Genomic DNA, 12,206 nt, shown 5'->3' on the forward strand with positions numbered 1-12,206 from the left:
TATACACCATAAAGTCTTTCCAGGGTCCATTTTACATATTAGGAAACTGGATCTTTAAAAATCCCCTCAAAGCCTTTTAACTTCTTCGTTTAATGCCCTAGACTCAATGTTGTACATTTCAAAATATAATGTAATAGTTGAGTTTATTGAGCATAGAAAATAGAGGGGAAATCATATTTTAATTACCAGAGAGACTGCCTAAGCTCTATTTTTAAAATGTGAAAATTTAGCTTTCAAACTAAAACCTTTCACTTTTTAGTTTGAAATTTAGCTTTCAAACTAAAACTTTTCACTTTTTCACTTTCACAATGACAAACCTGTCATTGCCTTTCACTTTGTCTTCACAAATCAGAATAACTCCAAATGATAATTATCCAAGTAATAGTTACGAGAGGTTTCCCCCCCCCCTTCCAAATCCTTAGGTTTTCTGCAAAGCTGGAAACATTTGAGTGGAAATAATGTTCAGATTATAAAAAGCAGCAGCACATGAGTGAAATCAGGCAGAATTGGCCTGACAGGGGGTCAGAAACCAGAAACAGTGACACGCAGCCACTCAAATGGCAACATATTCAGGTAGAAATCCATAATTAGCTGAATTTTTTTGAGTTTAAAGGATTACTGTAAAGTACAGAATGAAAATAGTAAGTCTGGTTGAGAAAATTAATTCCCTTTCCAAATCTTCATCCTTTCCTTCAAGATGTGACTCCAAAGAAAGACAATTACGTCAAAGAAGGTTAGAGGCCTAATTCTGAACACTGCCTTTTAAGCACATTCTAGAGACCTATTAGACATCATGTAAACTGTAGACAGCAGCGTTTCTACCACCCCTATACTGAACATCTGTACACCAGCTTCTTGAGAGCAGAAATGGAGACATATACATTTAACATATTCCAAGAGTATAGTCACAAGGGAAAATCTACCTTTCACCATATATGGCCATTGTGCAACTCTATCCAAGAACTCGTTGCAGATATTTATGTAATATCTCCACTCTTTCTCCCTGCAGGTTGGCAGAGGTTTAAGGAAATTCTTTGGGGAGGCCCCTGCAAATTCAGTCTTCTAAAATATGAATGGTGTTGATGGAAAAAGCTGAAGTGCTTTTTTGAGCATGAATCGGACTATCGCCACGTGGGTATGTCAGAGAATTTCTTATCAATCTTTCTAAAAACATCTATAGATATAAAATTCATAGTTGTTATACGTACCAAACATCTTATTTGTGCCAGAGTTTTTTGCTTGTTTTGTTTGCTTTTGGTAAGGTGTGATCTTGACCCATTCCTTTGGGGAATATCTTAGTATGCACTCAGATTCTAGTAATGGAAAAGAAAAGCCATGGATAAAGTGAATACTGGGTGATATTTTGTAAGTCAATTTAAGTGACTTTGGGAAATTGTCCCACATGGCTAGATTAACACCTTGCTGATTATTAAGGAGGGGAAATACAACTAAAGGGCAGAGTTGCAATCATGGTATTCTGAAGGAGACAAGAGTGTTAGAAATGACACAATTTTTTCATGAATGTAATTTGCTTAATTAAATCAGTACAAAATGGGCATACTTGAATACAGTGTATTTCATGAACACAGAGCAGGCGTGATAATGCAGTCACATAAGAAACTATGATGTTTTAGTACAGAACTTTATTTTTAAAAAGATTTTATTTATTTATTTGACAGAGAGAGAGAGAAAGAGAACACAAACAGGCAAAGAGGCAGGCAGAGGGAGAGGGAGAAACAGGCTCCCTGCTGAGTAGGGAACCTGATGTGGGGCTTGATCCCAGGACCCTGGAATCATGACCTGAGCCAAAGGCAGACGCTTAACCGACTGAGCCACCCAAGCGCCCCTAGTACAGAACTTTAATGGTACATCAGAAAGGCATGTCAGAAAGGCTGGATTCTAATTCTGCTCTGCTCTTTACTAGCTTTCTGACTGTGGCTAAGTTCCTCATCAGAAAGAAATGGAGGTGATCATACCCATCCTTACCTCACAGTTATTATGAAGATCAAATAAGAGAACAAATACAAAATTGCTTTGAAAACTGTCAAACCCTCAGAAGCACAAGATACTATTATTACCATATTCTCCACCATCCTGCAATAACAGGATGCCATTTTCATGTCACTGCTAATGTAGGACTCCTACTGGGAAAAGAAAAATCAAAAGAATGTCATTGCCTCCACTGCTGCTCTCTGGAAGGAGCCCTCTGAGCATGGAGGAAGGGCCCTGCTCCCTCTGAGTATCACCCAGTGCTCTGTGTCTAGGGTGTTCTCCAGGAGGAGGGGCGGCACACTCATGCCCACAGAGAGGGCACGGCTCTACAAATCATCCTCCACCTGCCTGTCTCCCACATAGGTTGATAAAAAAAATCCTCTCAAACTTCGCGCATCAGAATATATGTTCGATGATAGAGAAGTTTCAAATCGCCGAAGCTGCCTGGCCTATTCTCTCTTTCATGCAACAGTAGTGCATTTACTGCTTCTCTACTCAGCTCACTCTTCCTGCGAAATATATTTAAAATGTGTTCAGTAAATTGTTACCTAGGAGTGATTTAACCACGGGGTCCTGGGGGCAGGGGGGAAAGGCCTTAAAAATGTTAATTATCTGGAGCATAGAGCTTAACATTCTGGACTCCAAGATGGCATTTAAGCCTATTTAGATTTTCTCCAAATTCTTTAAGGCTAAAGCAACTTCTGATTGTATCTAGTAATCTCTAATTATTTGTGGAAATGGTAGATGTGAGAAACCCAGATTAAATCCACAGATAATCCCAAAATCTCATTTTAGCCAACAGTGTGGCTCTTTTCCCACCAAGCCCAGCACTAGAAGGACCTTTAAGAAGAGCTGAGCGGCGTTTCAAGGTCCCTATTCTCCAGCCCACCCTCTGATGGAGATGTTAATGAATCAGCCAAACTGCCGGAAAAGAAGCCAGAAGAGAAAGTGAAAAATCAGGAGCCTGGGCCACTGCCAAGCTAGAAAAGCAGACACTGAGGAGCTGGAAGGCCCTGGAGTCCCAGCATAAAGGAGCAACCCACAGAGCCACGCCTTGGGAGCCCTGGGCCGCAGCTCCTGAAGGAGTAGGGCTGTCCTATTTGGCAGTGCTGCCACACTCAGATCACCCTCTCTGCCCAGTGTGACCAGGGTGAACAAGACCAAGCTATAATCAGGAGCCTGGTTTCCTGGCTCATAGTAGGAAGGACCAGGCAGTGGACTGATCCAAGTGCTCTCCCCTCACTTGAACACAATTTGCTAACAGGATGAGGAAAGGAAGAGGAAGATAAAGACTTTGTTTTTAGGACCACTTTGTAAATCCCACTGGCTTACATTTTATTGTTTTCCCCCACTTGGTGCTTTCTGGTTTTTCTAACACAGTGGCTTATTAGGGTCACAACAGCAATGTCTCACAATCCTTTTGAACCCAGGTCTTTTGGGGAGTTTTGGTTCGGATGTGTCAGGAATTAAATTTGGGAGCAGGAAGAGGAGAGGTGGAGACGATTTGATGAAGGGAAGAGAGCCCGTTTACTGTAACGTTTTGGGGTGGAATGATGGAAATCTGTGGAAGTCTGTACTGGGAGATAAAAGAGCTGGCGGGGAGGAGCTACGGTTGGCCAAAACAGAACAAGGAGTGGTGTCCAGCCAACTAGATGTAAAAAGCTGCTCCTGAATTTAAACTCTCTGAACCACAGAGCTCAAGATTAGCATAATTGATTTATGTTCTAAATTATGTCCCTTAGGCGCACAGCACCTCCAGGACGCGATATCTGCAAACCGAGGGTAATGCCCAAACGCCAGAGGCTGGGAGGGCGGATGTGGAGCTTCGGCAAGAAGGGACGCAGGGCCCTTCCCTCGGAGGCTGCCGTGATTGCCCCCCGGCTCTCGGGGGCTGCGGGGCCCCTCGGCCATCACAGCCCTCCGGCTCCCGAGCGTCCCTCGCGCGGCGTGGGCAGCGGCGGGAGGGTGCGGCGCCTCCAGGGCTCCGGGGGGTGAGAGCCGGGTGTGGAGGCGGCTGGCAGCGGGTGTCTCGGGCCGAGCTCTTTCCGAGCGGCGGTTCCCGCGCCCTCCGCCTGCCGGGGTCCCCACCGCCTACGCCCCCCCCCTCCCCCCGGCTCCCCTCGCCCTCACCCGCGCGCCGCTGGCTCTTCGGCGGGCGGGCCCCTGTCCTTAGTCCTTCTTTCCTGCCCCCCTGCGGCCATCGGGGGGAAAGCAGCGCGACCTCTCCTCGGTCCTGGCAGCCAGGGCCGCTGCCGCGGCCACCTCGACAGTGGGCCCCCGGGTCGCGCGCGGATGTGCTGTGCTTGGGCGGGCGGGCGGGAAGGGCTGCGCTCTGGGGTCGGGGGGGGACAGAGGTGATTCCTGCGGACAGGGACCCCCCTGGGATCTTCGAGAAGGTTCAGGCAACTCCGCACCACCGCCCCTCCCGGCCCATCTCAGAGTAGGGAGCCTCCCGGCCCATCTCAGAGTAGGGAAGACGCGCGGGGACACACCCTTCCACAAGGCCAGGGCTGGCCGCTTCCTCACAGTAACTTGATGAGCCGGTGAGGGGGTGGGGGCAGTGGGTCTGCAGTGTGGACAGAGGAGGTGGGGTGGGAGGGGATCGCAGCCTGGGGTTTAAGGCAACAGGAGTAACTTGTGGCCACCACCTTTGCAGATCCGGCTTAGGGGTTTCCTTCATTCGAAGTCCCCCTTTCACTGTCTGCTAGCCTAGAGGGACTCACGAGTGATGGCCACATCCTGGCAGTCCGAGGGTGCGCGGCCTTTCTCTCGGCCCACGCAGCCAGTGAGGCTATGGCTGCCAGAAAATGTGTTTCCTATCCAGCATTTCTCTCACAAAGGCAAAAAAATAATGCAGCTAAAAATGGTGAACTTCCTGTCTAGGCTTCCCTTACCCACCCTGGTTCCTCACTTAGGAATAAAGACTTGAGTAACAAAGATTACTTGGAGACCTCTTTTCCTTTGTACATCCCAGATTTCTGCTGGTTCAGTGTCCTGTGTCAGGTGAAATTATTCATGAGGCTCTGCACAGAGTTGATAAGTCTTCCTCTTTCCTCCTAGAAATTCCAAGTGGATTTAAATCACTCCCTGGTTGCTGCAGAGGGTCTGTGTTTTATGGGAGTTCTCTAGTGAGCTTTGAAGTATTTGCTTACCAAATCTGTTTCTCAGCTTCCAGCTCCTGAATAAATTACTCATCCCTTCTCTCTGCCGCCACTCCCCCTGCCCCCCTCAAGTGTGAACAGTGGAGATGTTCTCTGGACAATAGCTTGGAATGATTGCTCTGGGACCTATCAGTCAGTTGCCAGTCCTGGGACACCCATTTGCTACATGCTTGACTGAGAGATTTCAAATGTCTGATGGAACATGCAGGGAATTGGGGCCCTTGGACCTTATTCTGTGCACAGATTTATCTCTTTCTCACAGGATCACTCAACTAGTGTCACCATTTAGTATCTTGAGCCCGGTCGCCTTGTCAGGAAAATGGCCATTAGAATATTCATACTTTAGAGAGCACATAAAAATCCTCGTGTTGAAAACATCTTGGAGCTTCTGTGAGGATTGCCACTTGCCAGAGGTTAGTGTTAATTGATGCCAGGCAGGTCTGTTGCAAAGACTGTAGACTTCTATTTATTTTTTTGTTGGTATAAGGGCTAGAGAGGGTAAAGAGAAAATGGGCAGCTAAGGCCCTTTGGGGAGCCAGGCGGCATTTTGCATGATCTGCCAAGCTACTTAAAAAAGCATTGTCATCCAGCCTGGTGATCAGGATGGGACATGGCTAAGTTGTGCGTTTCAGGGCCTGCGCTTATTGTCCCCATGCTTAACGTGCCACTAAAATCACCATTTCTGTCATTCACACAATGTGTTCAAGAGGTAATTAAAGACTTCCCGGGAGATTCACAAGCAGGGCAGCCACTGCTGGAGTTGAGATTGGTCACATTCCTATGATTCACCTCACCAGGGGCCTCAGCTGCGCAAGGATTCCTTGATTCTCCAGCTGGGCCTTCCCAGGAAAGGACAAGGACTCTGTGACCCTCTTCTTATTTAGAGTTTTACCAAAACAATATCATCAACAACAACAAAAAGTAAAACAAGAAATCAAAATATACGAAAGCATAGACATCTGGCAAGTTTACAAAGCACAGATTTCTTACCCTAAAATAATTAAAGCCTGTCAGACTTGGCTGATGCTGCCTCTGGCTGGGCTCATGGCTTCGGATTCCTTGTCGCCCACGTCACTGCTGATTCATCAGAGGAAGGAGTTCTTGCCACTCTGCTCCCTGGTCGTCTTCAGGGGCCTCAGCTTGGCTGGACTCCCACTTTTGAGCATTTCCCAGTCTGGAGTCAAGGTTCCTCCCTGAGCCTCTTGGCAGTCCCAGGATTTTCCGGAGCAGCATGCAGGGAAGTTTGGGCCCTCACCTGGTCACTCTCTACTCTCAGGCAGCCAGCCCTGGCAGCAGGCCCCAGCCCTACCCATCCAGAAGCCTGCCTACTTTGTATTCACCCCTCCCCTCCCCACCTCTCCCCAGCCAGCCAGCACCACTGAAAACCACCTGTTTTGTGTTTTGAAAGCCTGGAAGCACCCCCAACCTCCACCCTCACAGACCTCCCACTGAGTTCCAGTTTCCTGTCCAAACTCCAGATTTAAGTTCTCTACTCAATTGAAGAACATAAGAGCTTGCTGCATATTCAGGCCTTTCCTTCCTCCAGCAGAAATACAAAAACCCGCACAGGAGGAGTTGCCAATGGTCCCCCTCTCAGGGGAAGAGTGGTCTTGTAAAGTTCTAAGCCTGGCAGCCTTGGGGGGGGGGGGGTTGGTCCTCAAACTTGTCAGAGGTCAGAGGTCCTCAGACTTGTCAAGGTCATCTCTGCAGGGCACCATGTCCCCGATTAGTCCCCTCAAATGTGCTAGAAACAATTTTACAAGCAAAAACTATGCCTGTGCTCTGGCATGTACTATGAAATCACAACCATCAATAAACAAATGCACATATACACACAAAGGAAACGATTGAAGTTCCTGACTGGCAGTTTCTGAATGTCTGGTGATGCTAATTTGTTCAATGATGTTTTTAGCTGTCTGTCAGCGTTTGCTAGCAGCTAAGTGGGAGCAGGTGTCAAAGACTGGAAGAAAACTTTTGGAAGGTAAAAAGCTTAAAAGTGACAAAGCTGTCCCTGTGTAGTAGGCGAATGGTGGCCATCCAAAAGTTACTTCTTCATCCACACAGAACCTGTGAATGTGTTGCTTTACATGGCAAAAGGGACTTTGCAGATGAGATTAAGTTAATGATCTTGAGATGGGGAGATGGCCCTGGGTGGGCCCAGTGAGATCACAAGTGTCTTTATAAGTGAAAGGGGGAGGCAGGAGCATCAGAATCAGAGAAGGATTTGAAGATGCTGGCTTTGAAGATGGAGAAAGAGGCCAAAAGAATGCTGGAAGCCTCTAGAAGATGGAAAAGGAAAGGGAATGGATCCTCCTCCAGAGCCTCCAGAAGAAATGCAACCCGCCCACATGTTGATTTTAGTCCAATGAACCCCATTTCAGACTTCTGACTTCCGGAACCGTAAGATAATAAATTTGCATTATTTTAAGACACTAAGTTCATGGTCGTTTGTTAAAATGACAACAGGAAATCAGTAGTCTCCGCTAACTAATTGTTTCTGTGACTTGCGAGTAGAATCCTCTCTTTTGGATTTGATGGGAACACTCTGGTACAACACGAAGAATAAGACAACATCCCCATTCATTTGTTTCAAGAGCTGTCATTTGTCATTAACTTACCACCAACGCTAAGCCAGGTCCTGTGCTTAGTCACTGATAAACTAGCAAGAACTTTTTGTGGTAGGTGTTGTTATGCACCTGGTAAAACTGAGGCTCAGCGTAGTTCACACACCAGGGCTGACAGGTGAGAGAAAGCGTACACCTTCTACTCCAGTGAATTCCAAAGTCCTTGCTCTTTCCTCCAATCCATTTGCTGCCCCCTCCAAGCCACTGCTCTTCATCCCCAGGCTGTTCCACCTACAGGAATGCTCCCTCTCATACAGTCAAAGAACTGCCTTTTTCTGCCATTGTAGGTGGCAAGCCACAGTCAAAACTGCTGCTTGGAAAGCTCCTTTCGGTTGCAAATAAAGTTTGGGTTGAACCTCCAGCGAGTGGCATAATCGGACATTCTTTATGTGCAAACTGGACTTGGGTCTATCAGTTACAGGATAACATGTCCATTTCAAAGTCCAAAAGTGGGGAGATTTAGTAATCCTCTCTCCGGACATGACCTCGGCTGTGTCGCCAGCTTTGTAAGCCCCACACATACTCGCCAAGGGTCAGGAAGGCACCAGGGAGTGACCTGGCTGATGGACACTTTGCCTGGATTTAGTGACTCTCAGTCCTGACTGCATTCAAATGAGCTCAGAAGCTAGAGAAAGCTGTGAATGCCAGGTCCCACCCCAGGCAATTAAACCATACTGTGTATGGTGGGGCCTGGGCATCAAGGTACAGGCCGACTCTAAGGTACAGTCAGGACCACTGTAGGATCCCTACCCAGTCGGATTATATCCCTTACCCGAGCCTGCTGTCACTGGGAGGACTGTCTGGGTGTGTCAGCTCTGCCAAGCCAGTAACCATGGGAGCTGTCAGGGCCCCAGTGCGCCTGGCAGGAGAGCAGGTAGACCCGCATTCACAGGACCCTGCATGGCTGGGAAAGCATATTGGGTCTCTGCCTGAGCAGATGCTTTTTAGGGTGACCAGCCATCTCCATTTGCCCAGGACTTTAGGGGAGAGGGGTGTTCCCAGACATGAGACTTTAAGTCCCCAAAACAGGAAAGTCTCAGGGATTTTGACAGGCAACTGGAAGTCAGAAGTCCACGGGAATAAGCTATCATGGTTGGGTGGTGCATTCTGGCATGAGAGGAGGGGTGTGTCTGTGTGTGTGTGCAAAAGTGTGTGTGTGCACACATGTGCATATGTGGAAGTTTGTGTGAATGTCACATGAGTGTGTGTGAGAAATTTGCCCATTCGTTTATGGGAATGTGTGCAAGTATATGAGAGCATGTGCGTGCGTGTGGATGGGAGTGTGTGACTGAGCGTGTGTGGGTGTGTGTTCGAGTGAGAGTGTAGGCATTCTGGGGGCAGGAGGCCTCACCAACCCAGAATCGCCCACTACAGTGGCTTCTAAAACATCTGAGCATGGGCCAAGCCAGCTGGCCCTGAGTCCTGCCAGAAAGCAGCCCAGAAAAAAACTTGCCCTGAGTGGTTCAGTGAGCTCAGGGGTAGAAATTGTACATTTATTTTGCTCTATGACAGTATAATTAGCTTTTCCTCTTGTGAGGAATGAAAGGGCAGTGTGCTTTCTGACAGCTGTGGGAGCTGCCTTCCTGCCTGGATAAATCTAGTATCCCCCGATATTGCTACACCTGTTTAAACAAGGAACAAAATAGGTATTTATTTGAAGTTCAAGAGGCCATGTGAGCCATGGCCTAAATATAGGCCTGGATATAATTATAAAGATACTTAATTCTTTGTTCTGAAAGACTTTTGCAGCCTGCTGTTCTTGCAGAGGCTCTGGCCATTTCCTTAAACATGTGTCCTTCTCAGAATGAGCAAAGGCAGGGGTGAGGAAGCCCGGTGGAAGGTAGGGTGCAAGTCTGGGGAGCAAGGCAAAGATGACTCCCAGACCTTGTTGACCATCAGAATTATCAGGGAGGAGGCTTGATAGAGATGTAGGTCTCTGGGTTCTCTCCTGGAGATTCTTTCCTTGGGCTTGGAATGGAGGGCAAGAATCTGTATTTTTAAAGCACCCCAGGTGATTCTGATGATTACCCAAGTTTGGGAACCTCTGACCTAAGGCATTGGGTTGGGGGACTCCTTTCTGTGAGGAATTTCTGGGACTAGGTCAGGAATACTAATAATTGCCATTTCCTGGGCACCCCTCACATGCAGGCATGCATCTCTATTCCCATTTTGCAGATGAGGCAACTGAGCTCTTTCCTTCATTTCTGTGCTATACACTGGAGCACCTCAGGGCAGGACTTCATCATTTTTTTTAGGTCACAGGCCTTTGAGACTTTGATGAAAGCTGTAACTCTCATCATAAAGCAAAACTGCACATGCACAGAAGATTTTGCCCAATTTTGGAGGGTTCATGGGGAGCCCCCTGAAACCTATCCAAGGACTCTGGTTAAGAATGTCCATCCTAAAGGACATTCCCTAAGGAGAGTCTACAGACAGGCACGATGAGCTTGATCCTCAGCAGGCTGAGTTAAGGCTTATGGGGCACTGTGGGGCTTATGGGATTTCAGGGCACCTGGAGGGAAGCTGTGGATCCAAGAACTGAGAATGAAACATGGGCCCTGCTTCCAGTTTAGTTGGAAAGACATGACTGCGCAGGATGAAAGATAATCTGAGGTTCAAGGTAGTGTAGGGTTGACACTGTGCTGCAGCTCAGGGAGGTGAGGCTGTGTGCTGTGGCAAGGCTAAGAGGTGAGGAGGTGAGGCCTTGGAGGAGCCTGGCCTGAGCTCGGCAGGAAGAAGTCTAGGCACGGGGAGCTTAGAGATACTTTTGGGGAGGAGGGGAGAAAGCCACACCCAAGGCAGAAACAAGGAAAACCAAGCCATTAAAAAAAAAAAAAAAGATCTTGCGTGCTAAAAAATGAACCTCTTCCCTGCCCCCCCCAAAAAAAGGAAGGAAGAAAGAAGATGGTAAGAGAAAGAAATGCTCAACAGAATGATAAACTTTGTGATCATTTAAAAATATATTACACTGAACAATTAAACTATTTTAACACAAAACATAATGCTAGATAATTATGCTTTACAATTACAGAAAAAGATAATTACAGAATAATTACATCATTTACTTAAAATATATTAATTTATGGTTCCCCACAGATAATGTGGCCCAGTAACAGGAGACGTACGATAAGGTTGTGTGGGAACATCTGTTCGTTTATCTCTGAGACTCTATGCATAGCCTCATTTGCAGATTACGGTTGGAAGTCTAAATTTGAAGCTCTTTGTGAAAATGAGGTTTGAGCCAAAGGCACTCCTGCCCAGTGATAGACCGTGTCACAGTGTGCTTGAAGGTCTGTGCAGGGTAAAGTGGGGGAAATGGAAATGTCTGGATCCCATTGGAGAAGGATCCCATTGGAGAAGGCTCTGAGGCCCCACTGCGTTTCCTCCTTTTTCCTCTAGGGGGAGCTGCTGCAGTTTTGAGGGAAGGTGGAGTCCCAGTAGGGCAGAGGGCAGAGGGCAGAGGACTTGGGGTGTGGAGAAACTGGAGCCTGGGAGACTAGCCAAGCAGCAAGTGCAAAGAGGCAGATGCAAGGAGGAGAGCCTGGACAAGGGCCAGGGGAGGGCAGATTCCAAGAAAGCAGGATCATCTTCCCCTAGGGGCCTGGGGGAGAGAAAGGAGGCAGAGAGGAGCTCTGGTTTTGCCAGAGGCTGCTGGACAATGGTGGCTCCGCGGACAGAACTGGAATTCACAGGGTCTGAAGTGTGAAGACAAGTTCTGGCGGGAGGCAGGGAGGCTCACCCCCTAGGTTATCTCATTGATGCCTCCTCCCAGTAAGAGTGTCCTGGTAGTTCCTTAAAAGACAAATGCTGCAGGCAGGGTCCCCTGCTGGCCTGGCACTGTGTTCCCTGCTTCTCCAGCGAGGGAGGTCCCTCTGTCTGCTGTGCCCAGAGCATGACACCATAAGGTGAGATTTGGGTTCTTTAGGTAGACAAGGCATTTCAGCAACTGCAGGGCAAGATGCCTTGCAGATATTTGCCGAACGTTTTAATGACAATTAAACATATGAAAATGAGTAATAAAAAACAAAGCCAAGAGTGAACTGTAGTTAGATGGAGGCAGAAATAGAGACATGTGCAGGCTGAGAGGGACTTTTACTTTTCGGTAATAGCAGGAATTAACAGTGAAATAAGCTTACGAGAAAGGAGAAGAAGCATGGAGTCAGAGACCTATTTCCCACAGTGGTTCAGTTCCGTACAGGAACTATGAGTTTCAGAAATGTACATTGCCACTGTCTGGGATAGTGAAATGATTTCTTAGACAAATAAAGTAGTTTCCTGCTTCAGAATGCAGTTTCTTTGCATAACAATGAGCTTACTGAACCCACCCAGAAATCATTACAAGATTTTTTAACCCATTTAAAAAAATGATTGAAAACATGCGGGGAATCTGATTTCCCATGTTTAGACAAAGCTGCATATGACCCCCTTT

General features: G+C 47.3%; 1 long non-coding RNA gene across 1 annotated transcript in view; it reads left to right on the top strand.

Moving 5' to 3' along the window:
• Window positions 1-12,206, top strand: part of LOC116632333 — a 61,964-nt gene that overhangs the window by 43,302 nt on the left and 6,456 nt on the right. The window contains exon 3 of the long non-coding RNA XR_004299398.1: window positions 1,010-1,135. This is a non-coding gene — a long non-coding RNA (uncharacterized LOC116632333). The remainder of the gene's footprint in view (window positions 1-1,009; window positions 1,136-12,206) is intronic.

This window comes from Phoca vitulina, unplaced genomic scaffold (genome assembly GCF_004348235.1).
Source record: "Phoca vitulina isolate PV1807 unplaced genomic scaffold, GSC_HSeal_1.0 scaffold6, whole genome shotgun sequence".
NCBI lineage: Eukaryota > Metazoa > Chordata > Mammalia > Carnivora > Phocidae > Phoca > Phoca vitulina.